Source organism: Dermochelys coriacea, chromosome 6 (assembly GCF_009764565.3).
Source record: "Dermochelys coriacea isolate rDerCor1 chromosome 6, rDerCor1.pri.v4, whole genome shotgun sequence".
NCBI classification, from domain to species: Eukaryota; Metazoa; Chordata; order Testudines; family Dermochelyidae; genus Dermochelys; species Dermochelys coriacea.
The window spans coordinates 45,877,660-45,900,606 of record NC_050073.1 but is presented as its reverse complement, the minus strand read 5'-3'; the positions used below and the strand labels follow the sequence as shown (position 1 = coordinate 45,900,606).

The window sequence follows — 22,947 nt, the reverse complement described above, 5'->3', positions numbered from 1 at the left end:
AGGCTCAGGCTCAGGCTCAGGCTCAGCCAGTCAAGCTCCTGTATTGCCATCATTGGGGCTCCCACAGCCCAGAAGGTAAGCCCTTTACCTCCTTGCTGTGGTGATGAGACTGAGTCAAATTTTCAGTTAAAAAAAATCACAGTGTGCACTGAGGGAACAGATCTTCATTTATCAGATACATCCTTTTCTTGACAGGTACTCTTGAGGGCCACAATTTAGAGCTCTCTGAGTGACAGATGGCAGCCACTGATATAAACAAAGGGAGGGTCATGCTGCTGCTGAGAAGAATGCTCAGGGCTATTGGTTTCTCTATAGTCAAACTGGGGGAGCTTTCAGAGTAGCAGCCGTGTTAGTCTGTATTCGCAAAAAGAAAAGGAGTACTTGTGGCACCTTAGAGACTAACAAATTTATTTGAGCATAAGCTTTCGTGAGCTACAGCATCCGATGAAGTGAGCTGTAGCTCACGAAAGCTTATGCTCAAATAAATTTGTTAGTCTCTAAGGTGCCACAAGTACTCCTTTTCTTTTTACTGGGGGAGCTTGTTATCTAGGAATTAAATTTTGTGTTCTTTTAGGAGGTGTCTCTTCTCTCTCTTTCCCCACTCCCCTCAGCAATTTTTAATCATTCTTCTTACAAAAATTATTGTGCTGAAAGACAGGTCCTTTCATTTTTTTGAGGATACCTTTCTGAAAACCATCTTAGGGCTTGGCACTGTATGCAGACAGACAAATAGGGACCAGTAATGTGATCGGCTGCTTTAAATAGAAAACCCAGTGTAGTTATTGCGGCCCTAAGAACGCCATGATGCCAACTGGAAAAGGGTTTACTGTTCTGTAACAGCAACTCTTATCAGGCTTGACAAACTCACTACATCTAACACTTTGTTTTCATAATATTTATCTAAAAAGAATGTTGTTTGAGATCTTAAAGGAAAGTCAAGATCATGCTGATCGTTCATATTATTGTGAAATGTATGTACTGATTATATTTAAGAAGACATGTATATGTACTGAAAATATATCCTTATTGTTCGTATCAAGGTGTTACTCCTCAGCAGAGGTGAAAAACTGGTTTTGGCAGACAGAGGAATGTATATTCACTTGTCTGCCAAGATTCATATGTAGAGTAAGCATTTGCATTTCAGTCAACATGAGGATATGAAGACAACTTGCAGCCAACACACTGGAGAACAAACAATGGCGAGGGAGGGTGTTCTCCTGACTCTGGGGTGAAAAGACTGAATTATGGGAAATGTAAGGAGAAGCAAAAAGCCATGTTGGTATCCATTTGCTGAGGAATTCCCTATTAGGGCATGTGGATATTCATGAAAATTTGGATCCTGGTTTTGACTGCTCTGTCAAAGACACTGAATCCTTGGGAGAAGACCTACTTTATTAAATAAGAATGGTAACCATTCATAAGTGTAGACCTAGCACTTTATTTTATGTTTTGTTTCATGTGTAACCAGTTCTGTTTCCACTCATTATCCTTTTTCAGTATCTCTTAAATCTTAATCTTTGTGAATAAACTTATGCTTGTTTTTACTGTACATGTATTTCAGTGCTGTAATGTTATAAAGGACCTTGTACTAATCAAGCTGTGTATACACTGTCTCTTTGGAGATAACTTACTTGGCAGTTATTGTGAGTGCCTAGTAGTGACTGGGACTGGATATTGCAGGGAGTGCTTCAAGGACTCAGGGGTTGGTGTACTTGGTACTAGCCTATACCGAAATGGCAAGGTCTGTGGAGCCCAGGAAGACGGTGCTTGTGCAGCCAGAGGCTGTTGGTTTCAGGGAGCTGATCCACAGCAGGAACAGACAAGTCTGCTTCATACTAAGGGCAGGTAGTGGTGAGGTGCCTCACGACCCTGGTTACCCCTGGGGAGCATCCTGTTGGTGTAGTCATGGCAAGGATTTACACACAGTTGTCTGGTTAGCGAAGAATCACAATCCAAGCACTGAAAAATTAGATTCTGATTAGGTTCACAGGGGAGAAGGTTGGGAACCAAAAAAAAGGTTAGTTTATTGTTTTGTTTGTTTGTTTATTTCGGGTAAGAGAAATAGAGCAAAAGAAGGTGTAAGATGAGTAAACATAATAGACCGCCAAAAGAACATGAGGGCAAAAACACAGCTCTCAGTGAGACACCATGTAACTCTCATTGGCTGAGATGGAGATACAGACTTTGCAGAGAGCAGATCTAACCAAAAAGTTAGAAATAGCAGAGAAGGAATAATAAATGGAACTGGAGGATGGAAAACATGCAGCCCAGAGAGAGGAAGAAGCAGTTTGCCAGAGAACCCTGAAAGCTGAGAAGCAGAAAAGGTTGCAGAAACGACTGACCATTAGTGAACCATGGAGCTAAGAAGCAGAAGCATGAAGTGAGGGAGCATGAACCCAAGGTTCAGGAGAGATGGAAAACCCTCAAGCAGTGATCAGTCCTCCCCAAAGGTCACCCGACTGGGGCAAACTATCCCCTACATAGAGAGAAACAGACAGTGTTGAAGAATATATCACCATTTTTGAAAGAATTTGCAAATTGCATAAGATTCCAAAAGATAAGAGGGTTCTCCTGCTCGTCCCAGAGCTCTCAGGAGAAGTGTTGCACATGTTTAGTGAGATGGAGATGAGAGATGCTTTGATATACGGTGGATTTTCAAAAGCTGTGTTGCAAAGTTTCAAATCACCCTTGAAGTGTTAAAGGGTTAAAGGTTGAAGGGTTAAAATTCAGGAATCTCAAAAAGCATAAGATGAATCCTAGCGAATATGTATATAAAATATGTGATTCAATGAAAAAAGTGGGCAAAAGGGAAAAGCGGTTGAGAATTGTGACCCGTTATTTGACCTCTTTGCAAAGGAACATTTCCTGAATATATGCTCAAAAAAATCAAGGTGGCCATTTGGGATAAATCCCATAGCACAGAACAAGAGGCAGCACATGTACAAGCCAGAGCGTCCAGTGAATGCAAATCCCAGAGAGAAGATCAGAAGCCCAGGGTAAAGAGAGAGAGGCTCTGTCTATCCCTGACAAAAGCTAGGGTGGTGGAGAGTCCCCACAACTGATCCCCTCTGGGTAATCATAATTACAGGCCTCAATCACAGGAGGACAGTCCAAGAAAGTGTTACTCATATGGCTGCACTAAGCACATGAGAAAAGATTGCCCTAAGCCAGGGGAATTCAAATACAAACCCCTGTCACCCCAAGTTAATGCAACTGCTGCCTTAGACTTGGGAACCAGGAGGCTCCCTGAAGGGGTCCCAGTGAATTTTGTAAGGTCTGATCCATTGGAGATTGTTAAAGAGTTTATCGAAGATGCCAAGTTGAATGGCAAATCTGCCAAGGCTGGTGAGCTACTGGTGCCCAGATTTCTCTGATCAGAACAAATCTGGTTAGGGAAGCTGGTATGATCCCTGGAAAAAATGTAAGACTCCTTGCATTAGGAAAATTTGAAGTTACTGTGCCTTGAGCTTAAATAGAACAGGAATGGGAAGATATAAAAGGTACTCTAAATGTTGGCATACTGGATAGCATTGCAGCAGATGTGTTGATTGGACACAGACAACATATTACCAAAGTACTATGGACTGTGTTAATGTAATAACCCTAGCAAAAAGGAATATAGCTCTTGTATCAGAAGAGAACTGCGAGGGTAAAAAAGCAGCTGGGAGGAAGGGGAAATCTCCTATCCCTATTCAGCAGAAAATAGCAGTATCTCTCTTGGAAGGAGTCCCTCCCTACACCCGAGACAGCTATTAGGGCTATCAGAAGCCAGGAATTCCCAACAGAGCAGAGAATAGACCCCTCCTTAGAGAGCTTAAGGGAAATCATTCTAAAGTGACTTGTCCAGGGTCAAACAGTGAGTCACTGGCAGTGCAGAGGCTATCACCAAAGGGTGCTGATTCCCAGTTCTCTACTTTCACCATATTTCAAAGCATAATTTCTTTATCAAGCTATTGATTTTTTCCGGTTGTGACTTTGACTAAGAAGCTTGTGACACTATGTGCAAAGCTTGTATTGATATGCTCTTGCTGCAGCCACTTGACAACACACTTAAGAAGGAATAAATAAACAGATTTTTCAGATGTCCTGTTTGTTTGCGTGTTTGCGTTTGTTTTTTGTTTGCTATGGAGAGAGAACATCTACTAAGGGCATGGCTACTCTTTCAGATGTAGGGCGCTTGGAGTTAAACCAGCCTTTGGCGACCACAGCAGTGTTTACACTGTCAGCTGCAGTGCACTGGCATGGCCAAATTAGCAGCTTTTGCAACGCCACAAAGAGCAGTGCATTGTGATAGCTATCCCAGTGTGCAAGTGGCTGTAACATGCTTTTCAAATGGGGCGGGGGTGGAGAGTGACAGAGAGTGTGCTGTGTGTATGTGCGGGGAGAGACAGTGTGTTTTAAGGGGCAGAGAGTGCGTCAGCATGCTGTCTTGTAAGTTCAGGCAGCAGCAAACCCCCTCGCCTGCACACACACTCGCAACAGCAGCATTCCACACTAATGCTTTGCTTTGTCCTGGAGCAGATAAGCATTCCGGCTTTCAGAAACGGAGCCTTGAAAGGGGTATCCACATGCCTGCAGCAGAGTTCAAAACAATGAGAAGAGTGGCCACTTGACTTCAGGGGATTATGGGACGTTTCTGGAGGCTAATCACAGCGCAGTAATGCAACACCTCGTCCACACTGACGCGGGTCTTTCAGCTGGGGCACAGCAAGCTTTATACTTCTCGTGGAGGTGGATTACCAGAAGTAATCCAGTTGCAGAGACCAGGTGCTCTACATGCCTTGCCAGCGTGGACACCTCAGGAGCTAAGTGCTTGGGGCTGCCTTAACGCGCTCTAACTTGCAAGTGTACCCAAGCCCTAAATCCAAGTAGTTGGAATTTTTTAGTGAAATGGATAGTTTTCCAGTATCTTTGTTTTAATTTTGTAGAACAATTGCTGATGGCAGACTTTCAGATCACACTAACAAAGGTGCTTCTGTACAAAATGATCTTTCAATTTTGTGTTTTGTAAAATAACGTATATGGCATTTTAGTGGGATTTTTAAGATGTATTTACATTTTTTAGAAAATGGAAAAATAAAATGCTCCTTAGTTTTTACTGCAAGACTGTGATTTTAGTACAATATTGCTGTCTGGAAAGGAAGTGCATGGTTATGTATCACTTGGCACAGTGTTTGTTGCAACAGTCTGAAATAAGCCCTTGTTTTTCTTTTCTCCTGATTATATTATCTTCTGTGCCTTTTTTCCCCCTGCTTTTAAGAGTTGTGACTCGTGTATAATTTTTGACCAATGATTTAGATTTAGAAAACTCTTTTGTTGGCTTCTTCTCTATGGCAGTGATTTCTGAAACTGAGACCTAGGAGAACAAGGGATGTTAGTGTTTTGTGACATGTTGCTATCCTCAATAGATATTCAAGATCAAGAGAGTCTTTTAAAAGTCAATTCTTCTAGCTCAAAAATAATTCATGGCTGACTTTGATAGATTACATCTGACATTTTCAAAGAAACCCTATCTTTGTGTTTCTATGCATTCCCTCTTAGAGGGGAACAGATTCTATTGCACATTTTTAGGGAAACTCAACATTGTTTTGTTTTTTGTTTTTGGTTGTTTTACTGAATTTATTGTAGTGTACAGTTCCTAGTACACCTGTGGAACTGACTGGCACCAGACCGTTGAGGCCAAACGTTTAGTAGGATTCCAAAAAGACATTTATTTAATATACGTAAGAAGCATATCTACAATTGTATTAGATCTGTTAGCTTTATAAGGGCTACAAACCCTTCACGTTTTAGGACTTAAGCCAGCCACCAGCTCCATGAGTTTAGGAAGAAATTTCCCCTGAAATAGGCTATTACATAATTGTCTTCATAAAACAGTTTTTTATACCTTTTCATAGACATGTGGTATTGGCTGCTGTCTAACATCCTGTTTCTGAACAAATAGATCTTTGGACTAATCTGATATAGGAGCTGCTATGTAACATAATTAAATATTACATACTATATCTAAATCCTAGATCTTTTGCAGCTCGATCTATGGACTGTGTATTAATTATATTGATTACTTAAGAAACTCTGAGGTTTGACAGGTTCTTGTCCAAAGATCAAGCCCCATATTATTAAAATTACTGTTTAGTTGGGAATCCTGATGCAACACTCATACTTTAGGAGCCTTTCTGTATTTACAATAGTTTATTAATACATTTTGCAAAGTCACAAACACTATAATCCAGTACGGTAGATAGAGATAATATAGAATGTACACCTGAACATCCATATACTCTCACTGTCTCTTGCAAAACAACTGGAAATGTAGGCCATTATCTTCTTCATCACCATCACCTTCTTCATGATCACCAGTGGCCATCATTCTGGCACCACCCAAGGGCTACATCTGTCTCCCTCCCCCCCCCCCCCCCGTACAAAGGCTGGGATACAACTTTTATAATATGCTATGCTGACACCAATTTGTCTTATGCATATTCAGTAGGTTTCTCGCCTCTTCTTTATTTGTATTTCCTCACCTTACTAATGTTGGGGTGCCCTTCTCCTATAGGTTAGTATATTAATGATCCCAACTTATTATCATATATGTCAGTTCATTGCCATGGTGCTCTTGTGATCAGACCTCTGCACATGTGCCTATCCTAAAATATCCAAGAGCTGATGTTAGCTCATGTTCTTGGGGTTGTTATGGACAAACTTCCCCTTAAACACCCTATTCCCAGTTCCTCAAAACTTAGGTGTGACCACTGGGACATTTATCTATGCCAAAGTTCATAGGCTTCAAACCTTATGCAAACTGCTGAAGCCAGTATCTTGCAGGATACAGGCCTGTAGGTTCCTTGCATTATTACTGAATAAAATAAGTGCTAATACTAGCTATGTGGACTACACTTTCAATCAAGTGCCTTGCATAATAACAGGTTTCAGAGTAGCAGCTGTGTTAGTCTGTATCCACAAAAAGAAAAGGAGTGCTTGTGGAACCTTAGAGACTAACAAATTTATTTGAGCATAAGCTGATATATGCATTTCCACTGCATGCATCCGATGAAGTGAGCTGTAGCTCACAAAAGCTTATGCTCAAATAAATTTGTTAGTCTCTAAAGTGCCACAAGTACTCCTTTTCTTTCAATCAAGAGAATTATACGTCCATTTAAATTATTAAATGCAAAAAATCTGCATTAATGCAACTTTTATGTTGCAGTTTCAAATCACAAAAAGTCACAAAATCGAAAATTAAGATTACAGTAGAGACATTACCTTGGCCACACTGTATTTCATTTTCTGTAGTCTTTATGGTATGTAACTTGTGATTTATATATGTGCCCTGCAAAACAGGAATAGAAAACAGTGTATGTGTAGCATGGCCTAGATACTGATACTGGAACCTTGCCTTTTTACTTTCTCACATTGTATTTTTTTAACTGTGCAGTCTTAATATTGCACAAATGCATTTTTTAATTAATTTTATGTGTGTAAATATCCTTAGTGTGTACAGTAGGAATCTAGTTACAAGACTTTAATTAAGCACTCACTCAAATGGAGGGAGTTTGACAATCTTCTTGTAGGAGGGATGAAAGGACATGGAGAGTCATAAAATATATGATTTTAATTGCAAAATTACAGGTTTCAGAGTAGCAGCCGTGTTAGTCTGTATTCGCAAAAAGAAAAGGAGTACTTGTGGCACCTTAGAGACTAACAAATTTATTAGAGCATAAGCTTTCGTGAGCTACAGCTCACTTCATCGGATGCATTTGGTGGAAAATGCATCCGATGAAGTGAGCTGTAGCTCACGAAAGCTTATGCTCTAATAAATTTGTTAGTCTCTAAGGTGCCACAAGTACTCCTTTTCTAATTGCAAAATTATGTCTCTTGTTTGCCCTTTGTAGATGCCTGGATATACTGTGCCAAGTTCATCCATGTTATAACTCCATTGGTTTTGGCAAAGTTTCCTCAGGGATAGATTTGTGCAGCTGCCCCCAGATTTCCACTTGGGGGGGGTATTGTACTGAGCCTTAAAAGCCTGTTTATGAAATTATGCCTTTAGAAAAATGATATGCTCCTAAAGAAGTGCCTGGGCTTCTGCTCTGTGACCTTGACTGTTCGAGTACAACAGCTTGAGACAAAGAGGTAGGGAGAGTTGTGCTACAAAAAGGAATTGCATTGTGCTCCAACAGAAAAGTCTAGTATGGGTTGGGTGGGCTATTAAGCATAGAAAAATAAACAAAAAATAGAAAACACAGAGAACAGAAATCAGTAATTCAGGCATGTCTGTGATCTGCCTCATGGTGACACAGTAATTTAGTATTGCTTTGCTAGATAGCTGCCACGTCCATATGTAGTATCCAATAATTCTTTGCAGATGTGATATCTTAAGTACTTTGCAAACATTAAGGGACTTGTCCAAAGCCTTCTGATGTCAATAAGCTTTGTATCAAATACCGGTGAATTACCCTTCATTATGTCCCTTCTGTAAGGTAGGTGAGTATTATCTCCATTTTACAGATGAGGAAACCTGAGCACATAGAAGTTACGTGATTTACCCAATGCCATAGAAATAGTCTGTTGGGGTCAAGATTAGAATTTGGGAGTTCCTGACTCCTGAAGCATGTGTTCAGACTTACTAGACCTTACTCTTTTTTAATCAAAACTTTCTCTGGTTTTAAATATTATAAACTAAGGAATATATAACCATTTTTCATTTATTCTTGCTTCCAGATTCTGGAAGAAACATGAACAAAATGCATTGTATCCTGTTCACTGTCTTCATTGTTCTGATTGCTTATTGCAGTTCTGGTAGGTATCCTGGAGGTTCTGCGTTAACGCTTTTCTTACATACATACCAATGTCACATTAAACAGGTGTACAGTGTGGTCATGGATAGAATTTGTCATTATAGACACAAACTAGGGGGGAAGCAGTGCAGTTTATATAAATGTACAGCATTTCAGTGTCACTTTCTGCGGTGAGGGCAGGTTCAGGGGTGGAGGTAGATTTCTGTAACAGAATGTTTTCAAGCTGAAGCAAGAATGCAGGCATACAGTGAGCATCCCATAGCAGTATAGGAACGAAATATTCTGTTTCATTGATATAGTATCAGCAGAAGGTAGCCAGGGGACAAGGGGATAAAAACTGGAAATATTTGGTGGTAGAAGATTTAAAATTTTCATAGGATAAGTTTTCAGATGTGTAGACAACTACAATGTTGCCTTCAAGAGGATGGTGTGGCAAAATTTGCTAAAAAAAATCTCATGGATCATCCATTGGGGAGGTCAAGATTAAATTTTTATTTAAAAATCTTAATTGTGAATTTAAAAAATTTTAAACTTATTTTTAAAAGAGGCTTTTCATTAGTTGTCTGTCTCAGTGTGTGAACTGGGTATGGGTTATTTTTAAAAAGGGTAGGACTTGCACTTTTCCTGCTCCAGTCTTCTTAGCCCTTCCCTTCCTTTTCCTTCTAGTTTGATTTTCTCTCTTTTCCTTTGACAGCCTATGGAAAGGAAATTTGGGTTTTGGCTTTTGTTTTGTTTTGTTCCCCAAGAAGGTGGGGAGGGAGCAGCGGGTCACATGGTACCTGTGAGGAGGATGGCTACTAGTCTCAGACCTCCTCACTCAAAACATATCAATTCATCTCTAATCATTACTTTCCTGGAAAATTGGCAATAAGTTTCTGTCCTAAAGTTTAAATTAATCCCATGGATAAATTTCAAACTGTTGAATATGGATGCCAATGGAGAAATGAGAGACAACAAAAGACCTAGGCCTGAATCACTTAAGCAGCTGAAAGGAGAGACTACACGGCCACAGCAGGACCTAGCCTAGAATATTACAGCACTGAAAGAATTCCTCACAGACAGACTGGATTCAATCTCAAAAGATATTCGTGGCCTCTCTAAAGATACATGTGATGTAAAACCCATATAACTCACATGGAAAATGAGCTACAAAAAACTGCCATTGAAACCAGGGAAATTAAAGAAGGAACTTTCTCCTTAAAGCTTAGACTAGAGAAACTGGAAGAAAAACAGGATGACTAAGGTCTGGTCTACACTAGGGGAGGGATCGATCTAAGTTACGCAATTTTAGCTATGTGAATAGCGTAGCTGAAGTCGACATACTTAGATCGACTTACTGCAGTGTCTTCACTGCGGTAAGTTGACGGCTGACCCTCTCCCGTCAACTCCGCCTGCGCCTCTTGCCCTGGTGAAGTATCGGAGTTGACGGAAGAGCGCTTGGCGATGTGATAAATCGACCCCTGCTGGATTGATTGCTGCCCATCGATCCAGCAGGTAATGTAGACAAGCCCTACGGCTCTCACAGACACAACCTTTGCCTCTTGGGCATTGCTGAGGGTCTAGAGGAGAAGGATATTATCAGCTTTCTTCAGAAACTGCTCCCTGACATACTTAAATTAGACGGACAGCTGCCCCCATTAGATACTGAAAGAGCTCATCAAAGGCCTGGTGCTAGACAATGAGAGTGTGACAAGCCCAAACCAATCATCTTTAAGCTGCTGAAGTTCAATGATAAAGTAATGTTAATGAATGGTGCCAGAAAAGCTGAAATCCTTGTGTACAAAGGCCATGGGATTTCTCTTTTTCCTTTCTTGCATGACTTTCTCATAAGCAAACTAGGGAAATATAGCCTAGGTGGAGCTACTATAAGGTGGGTGCATAACTGTTTGGAAAAGCATTTCCAGAGAGTAATCATCAGTGGTTCACAATTAAGCTGGAAGGGCATACTGGTCCTGGGTCTGGTTCTGTTCAATATCTTCATAAATGATTTAGATAATGGCATCGAGAGTACACTTATAAAGTTTGCAGACCATACAAAGCTGGTTTCAAGTGCTTTGGAAGATAAGATTAAAATTCAAAAGGATCTGGACAAACTGAAGAAATGATTTGAGGTAACTAGGATGAAATTAAATGAAGACAGAAGCAAAGTACTCCACTTAGGAGTACAAAATGGGAAATGACTGCCTAGGAAGGAGTACTGTGGAAAGGGACCTGGATGTTATGTTGGATCATAAGCTAAATATGAGTCAACAGTGTAACACTACTGCCAAAAAAGCGAACATAATTCTGGGATGTATCAGAAGGAGTGTTGTAAGCAAGACACGAGAAGTAATTCTTCCACTCTACTCTGCACTGATAAGTCTCAACTGGAGTATTGTATCCAATCCACTACCTGAAAGGGGGTTCCAAGGAAGATGGATCTAGACTGTTCTCAGTGGTAGCGGATGACAGAATGAGGAGTAATGGTCTCAAGTTGCAATGGGGGAGGTTTAGGTTGGATATTAGGAAAAACTTTTTCACTAGGAGGGTGGTGAAACACTGGAAAGCATTATCTAGGGAGCTGGTGGAATCTCCTTTCTTAGAAATTTTTAAGGTCAGGCTTGACAAAGCCCTGGCTGGGATGATTTAGTTGGGGAATGGTCCTGCTTTGAGCAGGGGGTTGGACTAGATGACTTCCTGAGGTCCCTTCCAACCCTGATTTTCTATGATTCTATGATTCTATGATCCAGTTCTGGGCACCACATTTCAGGAAAAATATGGACATATTGGAGAAAGTCCAGAGGAAAACAACAAAAATGATTAAAGGTCTAGAAAATATGAGGAAAGATGAAATATGAAAAAATGGGTTTGTTTAATTTGAAGAAAGATGACTGAAGGGGGCCATAACAGTTTTCAAGTATGTAAAAGGTTGCTTCAAGGAGGGTGAAAAATTGTTCTTGTTAACCTCTGAGGATAGGACAAGAAGTAAGGGGCTTAAATTGCAGCAAGGGAGGTTTAGGTTGGACATTCAGAAATACTTCCTGTCAGGGTAGGTAAGCACTGGAACATCATTACCATCATTGGAGGTTTTTAAGAACAGGTTAGAGAAACACCTATCAGGAATGGTCTAGTTAATGTATAGTCCTGCCTTGAGTGCAGGGGACTGGACTAGATGACGTGTTGTGGTCTCTTCCAGTCCTACACTTCTATGATTTCTATATAAATAAAAAATTTAAGCAATTCTATCCAACTTTATATAAATCAGATAACTAATTTAACTCTAATGCATTTGATCATTTTACTGAAGGCCTACCTTTTAATACCCTAAGTTAAGTTTTGTTTATTGTGTGATGGGTTCGGTCACAGAGACCCCCTTGGGACTGTCACCTGATGTACTGAATTTACCTCTGAGCCCCAAAGCTGCAGACTTTAACCAAAAACTGCTCAGCAGGTCATCTATCTCCAGATACCCAGTTCCCAATGGGATCCAAACCCCAAATAAATCCATTTACTCTGTATAAAGCTTATACAGGGTAAACTCATAAATTGTCCACCCTCTATAACTCCGATAGAGATATGCACAGCTGTTTGCTCCCCCAGGTATTAATCACTTACTCTGGGTTAATTAATAAACAAAAGTGATTTTATTAAGTATAAAAAGTAGGATTTAAATGGTTTCAAGTAATAACAGACAGAACAAAGTAAGTCACCAAGCAAAATAAAGCAAAAACATGCAAGTCTAAGCCTAATACATTAAGAAACTGATACAGGCAATATCTCACCCTCAGAGATGTTCCAATAAGCTTCTTTCACAAACTAGACTCCTTCCTAGTCTGGGCCCAATTCTTCCTCTTGCTGCAGTCCTTGTTAGTTCCAGCTCAGGTGGTAACTAGGGGTTTTCTCATGACTGGCAGCCCCTTTTGTCCTGTTCCACCCCCTTTTATAGCTTTGGCCAAGGCAGGAGTCTATCTCTCTGGATCCCCACCCCTCCTTCTAAATGGAAAAGTACCAGAATTAAGATGGATTCCAGCATCATGTGACATGATCACATGTCCTGTGAGACCCCAGCCTCCATTCTTCCTGGGCTGGCTCACAGGAAGGCTTGCAAGTAAACAGAGCCATTTACAATCAATTGTCCTAGTCAATGGGAGCCATCAAGATTCTAAACCACCATCAATGGCCCACACTTTGCATAATTATAATAGGACCTCAGAGCTATACCTCATATTCCTAGTTTCAGATACAAGAATGATACATTCATACAAATAGGATGAACACACAAGAGACCTTCTGCATAAAGCATATTCCAGTTACATTATATTCACACTCATAAGCATAAAGAAAAGGAGTACTTGTGGCACCTTAGAGACTAACAAATTTATTAGAGCATAAGCTTTCGTGAGCTACAGCTCACTTCATCGGATGCATCTCTAAGGTGCCACAAGTACTCCTTTTCTTTTTGCGAATACAGACTAACACGGCTGCTACTCTGAAACCACTCATAAGCATATTTCCATAAAACATTATGGAGTGCAAGGTCACATATGGACAAAGCTATCACAAGAAATCAAACATGTTATAAAATATGAATTCTGGCAAGGCCCCAGTGGCTTTCTGTCAGATTTCTACAAAACATTTTATAATCAAGTATCTTCTATTTTTTCAAAGGTCTTCACTGAAACATTCCAAAAAGGAATCATGTTTCATGACATGAGAACTACTTTAATATTAGAAAGAACAAAAGGTGGTTGCAACTGTGGTAACTTCCACCCCATATCTCTGTTGAACACAGATAGCAAAATAATTGTAAAAATTTTAGCAACACAACTGAATGCTATCATCCCATCAATTATATACACAGATCAGGTGGATTTCATTGAAGGAAGACTGGCTGCTGATAATACAAAAAAAATAGCTCACTTGATTCAGCAAGCTCAGATGTCATATTTTCCCTGCATATAGCCTTATCTCTAGATGCAGAGAAAGCCATTGATAGGGTTGAATGGCCTTATTTAATGGCTGTCCTGAAAAATTTGGATTTTGACCAATATTTCTGAATTGGGTAAGGAATAACTCTCCCCTTGCTTCACTATCAACTAATGGAATTATTTCTCCCACATTTCAACTATAAAAAGACATATGACAGGACTGTCTCCTCTTGCCCTTCCTTTTTATCTCTCTCTCGAACCACTGGCAATGTACGTATGTCAGCACTTAGTCATTGAAGATATGACTATAAACAGGAAAGAATACTAAACCAGTTTATATGCTGATGGCATTTTTGTACTATTGAACGTAGTTGATATTGTTTGAAAGATCTCTGGTTTTTGCATTAACTGGAATAAATCACAAACAATGGATATATCCAAAAGACTGGATTCTTCTCAGTTTCAGCATTTTGCCTTTCAAATGTGCAAGGAAATAACTTATTCAGGTGTTAAATTTGTCCTAATTTTCCCAAAATTGTTTTTATAAACTATGTTAAAAGAAATTTCCAAGGACATGGAAAAGTGGTGTCCCTTCTCTCTATCCTTATTAGGGAGAATAGAAATAGCCAAAATGAATATTTGCCCAAGAATGACTTTTATCCTTAGTCCGTTACCTTTCAAGATCTCCCCCTTGCTCTTTGCTCAAATAAATAGGCTTATCATGCAATTTATATGGAATAAAAAAACAGTCTTGCTTGTCATACAAGTTCCTTTTTGTACCACTATGGATAACCCATGCCTCAGGATTAAGGCCTACTCTATGCTTAAAATGATTTTGATAGCAAAAGGATTAACAAAAATTGAAGATATAATGCAGGATGATAGACTGGCCTCCTTCAATTACATGTGTAACAAATATCGGCTACTGCTGTCTCCCAGTTCCTTCTCTCTGTGGCTCTGCTCAAGGATTCATGCAAGGATTGGGGAAAATTGGTCTGTTTCAAAGAAGGTTTTACCTGTAGCACACTTGTTGTACAAAAACAAATGCACTTGAGCCAAGATTTTCAAAAAAGGATTTGTCATTATCATCTATTTTTTTCTAGTTTTAAAATCGTAACTAGAAACATTCATTTTTGTCACAGTTTGAGGGGTTTAGCTGTTTTAGGGTACAACCTAAAGATGCGATCAGACACATTTTAGCAAGTCTGATATTACATTTAGCAGGAGGCAGCGATGGACAGACACATTTGCTTCTTTGAAAAAAAATCAATAGCATATATTTCAGTGGGAACATAGAATGAGATGGGAGCAAGAAGGGTAAAGGAAAAAAGAGCATAAGAGACAAGGAGTTTATGATGTAGGAAGATGAGGGAGGTGTATGCTAGTGGTTAGGATTAGGGCAGATATTCTAGAATGTTGAAGATTTATGAGAACAGAGATGAGTGGGGGGAAAAGGAATAAGAAATTAGAGCATAAGATACAAGGGGGTTAATGATAGGAAGGGAGTGTGCTAGCAGTCAGGATTAGGAAATGATGTCACCAGCATGGTGTTGAAGATTTATGAGAACACGCATAGTTCAGGACAGGGGAAAAAAGTAGGAAGAGAGTCAGTTCATGGAACAGAAGAGGTAAAATGATGGAAAGAAAGAAGGGGTGGGGCAAGAAGCAATGAGAGGGAAAGGACAAAGAGCCTGATTAAAAGGATAAGCAATTCTGCATCAATGTCACCAGTAAAACAAAGATGTAGGAAACTCAGGTTAATATCCCTTGGGTGGTAAATCTTAAGGCTCAGTTTATGCATTGCAGCAGTTGGACGCAGTCCCAATTTGCTTTATTTAAATGGAGCTGCTGTTTCCCTAAACTTGGGTTGATAAATTAAGAGACTCATAAATAATTTGTGGCCCAAGAGGCTCTTGCAGTACTTAAAGAAGAATAGTCTTTTTTTTTTTTTGAGGATTTGAAATGGTTTGGTCTAACAGATATTGAAAAGTCCTTCATTATGAGCATTTTGAATTTGTATTAGGAAAGCTGCTGGTTCCTATGTAATGATAAAATATTATTTTCTTGTTTAGGATATGCCCTGAAGTGTTACATCTGTGCAAATAGTCCTTCATTATGTTCAACCAATGCCACTTGCACCCATGGAGATGATAGTTGCTTACAGATCAGGTTTGGTATGTATACTATCCCACAGAATAAAATAAATACAGAAAAATTAACTCATTCAAAATCTGTGCATTTCCAGTCTAGAAATGTCCAACTCTGGTTTGTTAATATAGTTCAGGTTGAAATTCTATTTGAATTACATGCTAAGAATGATCATCAGTACATTTTGTTTTTTTGAGCACCGGATGAAGATAACTGGTGGTATGTGTATCTGATATACAACATTTGTCTCATATCCAGGTACATAAAAAAGTCAAATTGAAGTAGTCCAAGTGAATGAATTAACAGCAAGACAGCATAAGACTGTAGTGGATAAAGTGCACTTCACGTAATTTGTTCTCAGCATAAATATACTTCACTTAAAATAAACTTATGTTTGAAAAATTCAGAACAATCAAAGCATATTTCAAAAAATGAACCAATTTTTCTGACACCAGAATGTCATATCCACTTAACTCTTTCAAAGATTGTCATGAGCATCCAGAACATTGGGTGCATGCTTTATTATTGCAGAATAGTAAAAAGGCAAATATATATAATCTATCTATTGACCTGAAAACATGAATCTGCCTGGAGGAACAAGGTTTTTCCATGTGTTGAATGCCAAGTGTGGATGACATAAACATTGCACTTATTCTTCACCTTTTCTAAGAAACAGCAAAGGAATAGCAAGGAATGAAGAACTTTAGGAAAGCTCATAGGAGGAAAATCTGTTTTCTGGTCTTAATCATATATTTTCCATTATATGGCTTATACTTCCAAGAGGCACTGAGAAGCAGTAAGTGGTTCAGTTGGCATGGATTTGAGCTCTTATAAATGATATTCCTTCAGAAGAGAGAGGATTGTTGAGAGAGAGAATTTTCTTTCTGAGAAAAAAAGCTCAGAACTGAAGCAGCTGGCCAGACTGTATAGAACTATGTACTCAGTAAGTGAGCTATCACTGCGAGCTTGATTGAAGCAAGCTAGCTTAGAGTTTATTTCTTTAAGCATAAACTAAAGGAAGCCAGTGACTAGAAGTTTCTTTTGGACCTGCATTTATTCCACGCCTAACTTTTTAAAGGGACAGAATTGTTGGGGTAAACAACCTTCCTTGTCAGAGATCCCACACTGCCCAAACCAAACCAAATGGTGGCTTTGCCTCTTGCAATTTGTAGGTTGGGATTCCTACAAAAATGGCTGGGAGATTATATGGTGAGCTGTAAATGGAGCCTTTAACTGAGGGCTTATCTACATGAGAGAGTTGCATTATTTTAACTGAAAGTGAGATTTTAAATTGATTCAGTTAAACTGATGTAAAAGACTGTGTGGAAACTCTTGTATTCATTTAAGAAAACTAAAATTGAAATAAGCCATTCTTAAACCAATACTATATAAGTTTCCATGTATGCTTTTGCATCAGTTGAACATCTCACCTTTTTAAATTAGTCCAACTTTGTTGCTGCTAGCAGGCTGGCTTACAGGACAACTGACACAGTTGCTGGTAACAAGCACTTTATTTCCCTTCCCACAGCCATATATATACAGCACTTGTTTATTCCTTTTCTGTTGTTTATCACCCAATGTTCTCATCATTCTTATCTTTGGGTTCCATTATCTTGTGGTGGTAAAGACTCTCAGGTGCTGCTTATCTCATTAGTCCTTAGTTCAGCCAAAGTTTAGTCCTTCAACTTGCCACCCGCAGCCCCGCCTCTTGTACTGTTATTTTCCATTACTTGGCACACATTTCTAAAACATCTGATACTCAGCATTTCCCACATCTCCCCCTTTTTGTTAAAAAGCAGCTTGAATCATCTGTGACATTCCCCAACGCATACATTGAACTATATATGGACCACACAAACAAATTATACCAATACAGATACCAATTAATAAGAGTGTGCTATAATGATGTTATTCATATTTTGTTCTAATTTTGCAAGTAACTCATGAACAGAGTGAGAATGATCTGACAAATTAACACAACACATACCCTCAAAATCTTCACATCCGTGTCCATGTGCTAATAACAAAAATTCACTCGCAGCACTATTATATAAAACTGCATGGCAAATGCTATCTACATCGATTAATAACTCAGTTAATATTTCAAAAATTAGATTAAACTGTTTAATAGTCCAACACACTAATTTCTCTAAATTAAAAGCATTTTCCATAATAGCAACACCAGGGATGCTTAAGCAATAGAAAATCAATCGCAGCTCGATTATCTAAAATGACATCTCTTAATTCCTGTTGTTCCATACTTAAAAGAGCAATTGCCTGTAATATAGCATTAAGCGCTTTAACAGCAAAACAAGCTAACGCATTCAAAGTTTGCACCGTGTAATAAGTTGCAAAGCCAGGAATGCCTGCAACAGCATTCAGCAAAGCCAAATATTCTGAGTGACTATATAAGGTAACATCGTCGGAACACGTATTTTGCAGGGCCGTGCTTCGCCGATTTCGCTGCTGATTCTTTCCGGGCAACAAAAGGGTCATTCGGCTAAGACAGCACAAAGTATTATGACTTAGATTGGCAGGAATATAACTAAAGGTTCGTTCGCCGCAGGTAAAAAACCAACCAGACGGCAAAATAATATGTCCATAATTAAAAGAAACATTAACCGCATTAGTACAATTCAAAAGGGGGGCACTTACGGTTTGGCAGCCCATGGGTACTTTTGCGCGTGTGCAATTAACCACTCGCGCACACGTTACATTATCTGCCCCGGCTGGGTACGGGGTATGTAAAGATAGGGCCCCAGGGGACAAGTAGTAATTGGCGGGGCCCCAATTTGCCATATTCGAATACTGTGAAGACAAATTGGCATAAGCTGCAAGCATGGTGTGACTGCCAATTTCTTTGGGATGATGACATATGGGCACAAGTATGTCCATTCCACCAGACTACCCCTGCTCTCCCTGTTTGCCCCGCTGCATCGGTAAATGCTGTTATTCCTGTCACTGGATTCTCCTGTCTTATAAGGTGTTTTTCCAACTGCAACGGGGAAGAAAACAGGCGGTGGGGAGGGTAATGACAACTTAATTGTCCCTGATAATTTGCTAGGGCAACAGCAAACACAGTGTTATACATCAACAGATGTGTAATCATCGTTTTTGAAAATCGCAACAGAATCTGATGCGGATCAATTCCTGTCATTACAGTTACTCTTTTCCGCGCTTGCACTATTAGCATGGCTATTGCTTCAATTTTGGAAGTTACCGTACGCACATTTTTACACGGTGGAAATATCCATTCCAAACCGACTAGGGGGTCTTTATCCCTTGTATCCCACTGAAATAACAGTGCTTCCAATACTGCATCTAGGCTAAAGACCGCTACCACAAAGGGTAAGTTTTCCCGATATCTCCCGGAATAACCCTCCCCCACCTTCTGTCCTATTCGTTGTAATGCTTGCTTCTGTAGTACCGACAGTTGTCGTTTATCTCCAGGGGCTCTCCCCCCTTCTAATAAAGGAAGAAGAGGAGTTATATCCTGATTTGTGTTGCCACAAAGGGGGCGAAGCCATTGCAGTTCACCTAGCAGTTTCTGTGCATCATACAGTGTGCGCACATGAGGAGAGATTTTCAACTGCTGGGGGCGTACGGTGCAGTCAGTGATCCGAAGTCTCAAATACAAAAAAGGGGCTTTAGTCTGACCTCTTTTCTTGGGGCAATCCCGTTTTAAATGACCCATCTTTCCACACTAATAACACGCCCCCTCCCTTCCTCTACGCCAATTCGACTTGGAGGTATTCAAGGCTACCGCCAAGGCGCATGCATGAATCTTTGCCTTATCCTCCTCCTCCACCAAAGGAGCACGAGTGCAGGCTTCAATTATGTCAACTAGAGAGGCCGATTTTGGTAAGGTTACCAAAATCTTTTTACACGTGGGGTTAGCATTTTGAAGGGCTAAATCTACCCCCAATGCCGATCTGGCGTCTGGTGTTAAATTAGGGGCCCTATCCAATGCCGTTCTTAGGCGGTTCAAAAAGAGGGCAAAAGATTCACCCACTTCCTGCGTGACTTTTAAATAGGGAGGTAAAGGGGTGCCCAAATCAGGGAGCTCTTTGAATGCCTCCAATGCTAGAAGCTGAGACTGTTGTAATATTTGTGGTACCAATCACGCCTGTAGCTGAGGCTCTTTAAATCGCCCGTCCCAACAACATGTCTATTGATGCTACCTGGAGAAGGTCGTCCCGGGGTCTATCTAAATTAAGCACTGCTGCGTGCTCAGCCTTTTTTCTCCATGAATTCTTCCATAATAATCTCTGTGTGGGTGTTAACAACATGTCTGCAAATTTCTGGGCGTCAAAGGGACACATCGCTTGCCCCGAGAATATTTGTTTTAATAACGCTTGTACATACGGATTTTTTAAGCCATACGCCACAATAGCTTTCTGAGCCTCCCTTATCAATTTCCAGTCTAACGGCACCCAGTTTAACCCCCTCCCTTGATACCGATACCGGGAAAGTAGCCGGCATGGCATCCAAAAATTCCCCTTCAATTATAGCATCCTTTATCAATCCATGCCAGTGCTTAATTGGGTCAGGAGATCCCACTCCTCCCCCCCATCCCTCCAAATCACCCCCGTCCCCCGTTCTTCTTGCCCTCGTCCAATTGAAGAACACTTAGGTGGCGGAGGTTTCACTTTTGGTTGAACCGGTTGCGTAGCGGGGGCATAAATTTTGCGATATTCTTCCTCTGCTGTCGATCGCAACTCTCCTTCGGGAGTGAGGTGCTCCGTACAACCATAATACCCACACAACCTACAAATATGGGGCAAACGTGAGGGGTCAGGTATGCCGTGCTCTTGAAGCTGTTGCAGCAAATGCGATCGTGACGATCCTTGCGGTCTGTTTTCCTTTCTATCCAGCTCATCCATCATCTGTTGAGCTGCAATACCTTTCTTATATAACCACTGAATTATCTGGTCCTGCGTCAAGTTATCAAACTCTCCAGTTTTAGGCAAGTCAATAATCCGAATGTGTCGAGGAGGGGCTGATGGCACAACCGCGGGCGGCAATCCTGACCCCCCTTGTAACGGGTTCTCTGGATTGCCCGATGACGATTCCCCTGACACAGGCTGATCCACGGCCATCGGTTTGCCCCGATCTGAGTCGTCATCCTTCAAGGGCAATGGTACCTCACTGGGGTCCAACGGCGCCAAAGGAATCATAGGCGTTGTTTTACCAAAAAAGTCTTTCGCTCCTACCGTGAAGGCCCCTTTCGCTGATGATTCTAATGCCTCGCGTAAGGCAATACGCGCCCCTGCCTGAGCCGCTGCGGTGGTAACGGCTCGATGAACAGTCCGCCAGATAGGGCTCAAGGCAGCAGCTTCTTTATTTCGACCCCCACAAAGTCCCACAGGTCTTCCCCCACTGTTTTCCACACCGAGGAGTCAAACACATTCTTTGCATTAACCAGGAAACCCCGTCGCTTTCCCCACCGAAGCAATTTTTGCAGAGCTTCTGGGGAAAATTTTTCTCCCTTAAGCAAATTGCTTAAGACCTTAAACACCGCCTGCTCATCTGCTGATGCTGCCGCTCCCATTATAAGAGATATTCCCCGCCGCTCACCTTTCAGTGTGAGCTCCCCCGTCTCTTGGGCGTCCCGGTCCCTCACCTGAACGGAGGACACCGGCAGCGGCGGTCCCTGCTATTTCTTCCTCTGTCCGTGGTATCAAATTCACAGAATTCTCACGTCGGGGTCACCATTTGTTGCTGCTAGCAGGCTGGCTTACAGGACAACTGACACAGTTGCTGGTAAAAAGCACTTTATTTCCCTTCCCACAGCCATATATATACAGCACTTGTTTATTCCTTTTCTGTTGTTTATCACCCAATGTTCTCATCATTCTTATCTTTGGGTTCCATTATCTTGTGGTGGTAAAGACTCTCAGGTGCTGCTTTATCTCATTAGTCCTTAGTTCAGCCAAAGTTTAGTCCTTCAACTTGCCACCCGCAGCCCCGCCTCTTGTACTGTTATTTTCCATTACTTGGCACACATTTCTAAAACATCTGATACTCAGCATTTCCCACACAACTTTCTCATGTAGACAACACCTAACTCCTTTTGTAAAAGAAATGACTGCCAGACTGAAATATGTTTCTACTATCTTTAGATTCCACCACACATACTCCCTCTTCCTCACCTCCATTTCATTCTTCCTCTCCAAAATAGGGACTGGCTATGGTGTCTTGTGATAATGGAGGATCTTTAAATGCCCCCAGTTCTGTCAATGTCAAATGTATTGAAGCTGCAAGCTCATGAATCTATGAGCATGAAGGAAACTTCACTGGCACAACTAGAAAAGGACACTATTCTATGTAGTGTTTTCATTAAACTGTAGATTCTGTGATGAGAACTGAGCACAAACTGGGCATTATTCAGCAATGAATAGTTTATTCCAGGTTTCTCTTTGAAAGAACACTTCAGCTGCTAACCCAATCACTCTGCGTAGCTTATGAGTTGCACTAACTCAAGCTGTTGGCCATAACTGCATCCCCACTGCATTATTAGCTTGAGAAACAGTAGCACTTGAGATTCAACCCAGATCCCTGATGGGCCAACTAGCTCGAGTTTAAAGCACTATTTCAGTTGAGCTAGATATGTGTGTAGACATTAAGTTAGAGGGAATACTTGAGTCATATCTCAATTTAATACTGAGCTGACAACAAGCGCGTTATCACCTCCCACCAGCATGTTGATAGTGTGCATTCAGAGAAGAACGCCTGAACACGTTGAAAGTAGTTTGAATGACAAGAACTGGGCATGTTCAGACCAGGGCAGTGATTCGGCTTCTTTCTACAGAGAAGCAAACAGTATGGTATCCTGTTTCGAACACTCTTTTTGACTCTTTTTTTTTTTTTTAAAGCTGATTTGAAAACCTATGCCTGCTGGAAACACTCACGATGCAACATGAATGAGATTGCTGATGATTTTGGTGCTGACAACTTTGATTTCCACTGCTGTCAAAAGGACTTTTGCAACAAGAGTCCAGTCACAGTGGTTAGTAAAACCACCTTCAGCATTGCGACTGTGATGACCATGATCTGGATGCTCTGCTTTTAAGCTGGAGATAAAAAAGATAAAC

General features: G+C 40.6%; 1 protein-coding gene across 1 annotated transcript in view; it reads left to right on the top strand.

The window, feature by feature from the left end:
- FBXO3 (F-box protein 3) overlaps positions 1–15,879 on the top strand; it is an 87,046-nt gene extending 71,167 nt beyond the window's left edge. The window contains exons 11-12 of the transcript XR_006282011.1: positions 8,722–8,799; positions 15,778–15,879. The gene's annotated coding sequence lies outside the window, so the exon portion shown is untranslated. The remainder of the gene's footprint in view (positions 1–8,721; positions 8,800–15,777) is intronic.
- The last annotated feature ends 7,068 nt before the right edge of the window (positions 15,880–22,947 follow it).